Raw genomic sequence first — 6,446 nt, 5'->3', positions numbered from 1 at the left:
TATTATCGCTTGCACAGTGCTCCTTGGGATGTTTAAAGCTTGGGAAATCTTTTTGTATCCAAATCCGGCTTTAAACTTCTTCACAACAGTATCTCGGACCTGCCTGGTGTGTTCCTTGTTCTTCATGATGCTCTCTGCGCTTTTAACGGACCTCTGAGACTATCACAGTGCAGGTGCATTTATACGGAGACTTGATTACACACAGGTGGATTGTATTTATCATCATTGGTCATTTAGGTCAACATTGGATCATTCAGAGATCCTCACTGAACTTCTGGAGAGAGTTTGCTGCACTGAAAGTAAAGGGGCTGAATAATTTTGCACGCCCAATTTTTCAGTTTTTGATTTGTTAAAAAAGTTTGAAATATCCAATAAATGTCGTTCCACTTCATGATTGTGTCCCACTTGTTGTTGATTCTTCACAAAAAAATATAGTTTTATATCTTTATGTTTGAAGCCTGAAATGTAGCAAAAGGTCGCAAAGTTCAAGGGGGCCGAATACTTTCGCAAGGCACTGTATAATATAACCAGTTGACATTAGACTGTGTTCCATTATATAATATAACCAGTTGATATTAGACTGTGTTCCATTATATAATATAACCAGTTGATATTAGACTGTGTTCCATTATATAATATAACCAGTTGATATTAGACTGTGTTCCATTATATAATATAACCAGTTGATATTAGACTGTGTTCCATTATATAATATAACCAGTTGACATTAGACTGTGTTCCATTATATAATATAACCAGTTGATATTAGACTGTGTTCCATTATATAATATAACCAGTTGATATTAGACTGTGTTCCATTATATAATATAACCAGTTGATATTAGACTGTGTTCCATTATATAATATAACCAGTTGATATTAGACTGTGTTCCATTATATAATATAACCAGTTGATATTAGACTGTGTTCCATTATATAATATAACCAGTTGATATTAGACTGTGTTCCATTATATAATATAACCAGTTGACATTAGACTGTGTTCCATTATATAATATAACCAGTTGATATTAGACTGTGTTCCATTATATAATATAACCAGTTGACATTAGACTGTGTTCCATTATATAATATAACCAGTTGATATTAGACTGTGTTCCATTATATAATATAACCAGTTTTTATTTTTTGTTTTTTTGTTTGTTATTTTTACAGGGACAGTGCACATTAATCAACGTTTCAGTAAAAGTGACGGTTTTAGCCAGCCGGCTAATTTTCAACCGCAGTCCCTGGGCAGGTTATTAAAAACAATTACAATATAGACAATAGCAGCATAGAACAAGCAAGACATAGCAACATAGGACAAGCAAGACATAGCATACAGAGCAACATAGGACAAGCAAGACGTAGCATACAGACAGAGCAACATAGGACAAGCAAGACGTAGCATACAGACAGAGCAACATAGGACAAGCAAGACATAGCATACAGACAGAGCAACATAGGACAAGCAAGACGTAGCATACAGACAGAGCAACATAGAACAAGCAAGACGTAGCATACAAACAGAGCAACATAGGACAAGCAAGACGTAGCATACAGACAGAGCAACATAGGACAAGCAAGACGTAGCATACAGACAGAGCAACATAGGACAAGCAAGACGTAGCATACAGACAGAGCAACATAGAACAAGCAAGACGTAGCATACAGACAGAGCAACATAGGACAAGCAAGACATAGCATACAGACAGAGCAACATAGGACAAGCAAGACGTAGCATACAGACAGAGCAACATAGAACAAGCAAGACGTAGCATACAGACAGAGCAACATAGGACAAGCAAGACATAGCATACAGACAGAGCAACATAGGACAAGCAAGACGTAGCATACAGACAGAGCAACATAGAACAAGCAAGACGTAGCATACAGACAGAGCAACATAGGACAAGCAAGACATAGCATACAGACAGAGCAACATAGAACAAGCAAGACGTAGCATACAGACAGAGCAACATCGGACAAGCAAGACGTAGCATACAGACAGAGCAACATAGAACAAAAAGCAGCAAGACAAAATTCATAAAAGCAACAAAGTGTTTCCACACCTCACAAGCTACAGACAACAGACAACATGGAAAGCAGCAACACACAGCTAGGGACCATGTTCACAAATCTGATTGACCTTTAGCCATGTCTTCAAGCATTTTGTGAAAGTGTGATATGTGGTGCAGTTATGTGTGTCTGATGGCAGTGTATTCCAGACATGGGAAGCTCTCACAGAGAATGCAGATTTACTAAAGGTGCTTTTCCTTAAGGGAACTATACAGTCACCTCTCATGGCAGACCTTGTGGATCTGCTGCCATATGTCTGGGTTTTCTGTTTAACAAAAATATTGAGTGGAGGGGGAGCCAGGCCATTAAGGATCTTGAATACAAGACATGCGTCGGTGTATTGCACAAGATTTTCCCAACTCAAGAGCTCATGCTTTCTAAGGATGTGACAATGATGATGGCTATTGGGCTTCCTATCAAGCACTTTGAGAGCCTGTTTGTAGACAGACTGAATAGATTTTAATGTTGTACAGCAAGCTTGGGCCCAACTAGTCAAGCAGTATGTTAAGTGGGGGAGTATCATAGATTTGAAGTACAGTTTTGCTACCTCTGTAGTCAAACAATTTCGTATAAATCGGAAATTAGCTAGGTTGAATTTGGTTATTTGAATTACCTTTTTCACATGCTTTTTAAAAGAGAGGTTGGAATCAAGTATGATGCCAAGGTACTTAAAATCAGATACCACCTGGAGCTTCTCCCCTGACACATAGACATCTGGCTCAGTAGCATCTGTTGCCCTCTTTGTGAAGAACAGGCAGAGAATTGATTGATATTAGTTGATATTAGACTGTGTTCCATTATATAATATAACCAGTTGATATTAGACTGTGTTCCATTATATAATATAACCAGTTGACTGTGTTCCATTATATAATATAACCAGTTGACTGTGTTCCATTAAATAATATAACCAGTTGACTGTGTTCCATTATATAATGGAGTGGGAAGGTGAACGGAAAGGCTCTGGAGCAACGAACCGCCCTTGCTGTCTCTGCCTCTTTCCACTGGGATTCTCTGCCTCTAACCCTATTACAGGGGCTGAGTCACTGGCTTACTGGGGCTCTCTCATGCCGTACCTGGAGGGGGTGCGTCACCTGAGTGGGTTGATTCACTGATGTGGTCATCCTGTCTGGGTTGGCGCCCACCCCCCCCCCTTGGGTTGTGCCGTGGCAGAGGTCTTTGTGGGCTATACTCAGCCTTGTCTCAGGATGGTAAGTTGGTGGTTGAAGATATCCCTCTAGTGGTGTGGGGGCTGTGCTTTGGCAAAGTGGGTGGGGTTATATCCTTCCTGTTTGGCCCTGTCCGGGGGTGTCCTCGGATGGGGCCACAGTGTCTCCTGACCCCTCCTGTCTCAGCCTCCAGTATTTATGCTGCAGTAGTTTGTGTCGGGGGTCTAGGGTCAGTTTGTTATATCTGGAGTATTTCTCCTGTCCTATTCGGTGTTCTGTGTGAATTTAAGTGTCCTCTCTCTAATTCTCTCTTTCTTTCTCTCTCTCGGAGGACCTGAGCCCTAGGACCATGCCTCAGGACTACCTGACATGATGACTCCTTGCTGTCCCCAGTCCACCTGGCCATGCTGCTGCTCCAGTTTCAACTGTTCTGCCTTATTATTATTTGACCATGCTGGTCATCTTGGCCATGTTCTGTTATAATCTCCACCCGGCACAGCCAGAAGAGGACTGGCCACCACACATAGCCTTGTTCCTCTCTAGGTTTCTTCCTAGGTTTTGGCTCTAGGGAGGTTTTCTTAGCCACCGTGCTTCTACACCTGCATTGCTTGCTGTTTGGGGTTTTAGGCTGGGTTTCTGTACAGCACTTTGAGATATCAGCTGATGTACAAAGGGCTATATAAATACATTTGATTTGATAGTCAATCGTTCAATAATATAATAATACTTTTAGCAAAAAAAAAAAAATTAATTTACAATCTGTAGAAACTATGAGAATAGAAAGCTTCAGAGCACAGTTGAAATATATATGGCAAATAGAAATCAAACCTGGATGGTCTTGGGAGGGGTTGAATGGAGCTGAAGGACTAAAAACAAACTAAATCTAACTATTGTAAAATAGACTTGTCTGTTAAATGTATATACACTGCTCCAAAAAATAAAGGGAGCACTAAAATAACACATCCTAGATCTGAATGAATGAAATATTCTTATTAAATACTTTTTTCTTTACATAGTTGAATGTGCTGACAACAAAATCACACAAAAATGAGCAATGGAAATCAAATTTATCAACCCATGGACGTCTGGATTTGGAGTCACACTCAAAATTAAAGTGGAAAACCACACTACAGGCTGATCCAACTTTGATGTAATGTCCTTAAAACAAGTCGAAATGGGGCTCAGTAGTGTGTGTGTGGCCTCCACGTGCCTGTATGACTTCCCTACAACGCCTGGGCATGCTCCTGATGAGGTGGCGGATGGTCTCCTGAGGGATCTCCTCCCAAACCTGGACTAAAGCATCCGCCAACTCCTGGACAGTCTGTGGTGCAATGTGGCGTTGGTGGATGGAGCGAGACATGATGTCCCAGATGTGCTCAATTGGATTCAGGTCTGGGGAACGGGCGGGCCAGTCCATAGCATCAATGCCTTCCTCTTGCAGGAACTGCTGACACACTCCAGATACATGAGGTCTAGCATTGTCTTGCATAAGGAGGAACCCAGGGCCAACCGCACCAGCATATGGTCTCACAAGGGGTCTGAGGATCTCATCTCGGTACCTAATGGCAGTCAGGCTACCTCTGGCGAGCACATGGAGGGCTGTGCGGCCCCCCAAAGAAATACCACCCCACACCATGACTGACCCACCGCCAAACCGGTCATGCTGGAGGATGTTGCAGGCAGCAGAACGTTCTCCACGGCGTCTCCAGACTCTGTCACGTCTGTCACATGTGCTCAGTGTGAACCTGCTTTCATCTGTGAAGAGCACAGGGCGCCAGTGGCGAATTTGCCAATCTTGGTGTTCTCTGGCAAATGAAAAACGTCCTGCACGGTGTTGGGCTGTAAGCACAACCCCCACCTGTGGACGTCGGGCCCTCATGGTATCTGTTTTCAGACTGTTTGAGCAGACACATGCACATTTGTGGCCTGCTGGAGGTCATTTTGCAGGGCTCTGGTAGTGCTCCTCCTTGCACAAAGGCGGAGGTAGCGGTCCTGCTGCTGGGTTGTTGCCTTCCTACGGCCTCCTCCATGTCTCCTGATGTACTGGCCTGTCTCCTGGTAGCGCCTCCATGCTCTGGACACTACGCTGACAGACACAGCAAACCTTCTTGCCACAGCTCGTATTGATGTGCCATCCTGGATGAGCTGCACTACCTGAGCCACTTGTGTGGGTTGTAGACTCCGTCTCATGCTACCACTAGAGTGAAAGCACCGCCAGCATTCAAAAGTGACCAAAACATCAGCCAGGAAGCATAGGAACTGAGAAGTGGTCTGTGGTCACCACCTGCAGAACCACTCCTTTATTGGGGGTGTCTTGCTAATTGCCTATAATTTCCACCTGTTGTCTATTCCATTGGCACAACAGCATGTGAAATGTATTATCAATCAGTGTTGCTTCCTAAGTGGACAGTTTGATTTCACAGAAGTGTGATTGACTTGGAGTTACATTGTGTTGTTTAAGTGTTCCCTTTATTTTTTTGAGCAGTGTAGTATGTATAAACTGGAAGTAGAGGCCTAAGTTGTTGTTCATTAGTTTACTCCAATTAGGGGAGGGGTTGTACGGTTAGGGGAAATATTATATATATATATACATACATATATATATATATATATATATTTACCCCCAGAAAATATATGAGGATTGGAAATGATGGAGACAATTACATTGATGGAAACCATAATCCATACCAAATGGAAACATGTAGATTTCCACAGTATATCATGAGATCCTATATCATGAGATCCTATATCATGAGATCCTATGTAAAACACTATCTAGACCTATATCATGAGATCCTATATCATGAGATCCTATGTAAAACACTATCTAGACCTATATCATGAGATCCTATATCATGAGATCCTATGTAAAACACTATCTAGACCTATATCATGAGATCCTATGTAAAACACTATCTAGACCCATATGAGATCCTATGTAAAACACTATCTAGGCCTATATCATGAGATCCTATGTAAAACCCTATCTAGACCCATATCATGAGATCCTATATCATGAGATCCTATGTAAAACACTATCTAGGCCTATATCATGAGATCCTATATCATGAGATGCTATATCATGACATCCTATATCATGACATCGCATATCATGAGATGGTATATCACGAGAACCTATGTAAAACACTATCTAGACCTATATCATGACATCCTATATCATGACATCCTATATCATGA

The sequence above is a fragment of the Oncorhynchus mykiss genome, chromosome 9 (assembly GCF_057628025.1).
Source record: "Oncorhynchus mykiss isolate SJ-2025 chromosome 9, ASM5762802v1, whole genome shotgun sequence".
NCBI lineage: Eukaryota > Metazoa > Chordata > Actinopteri > Salmoniformes > Salmonidae > Oncorhynchus > Oncorhynchus mykiss.
This window is presented reverse-complemented; position numbering follows the sequence as displayed.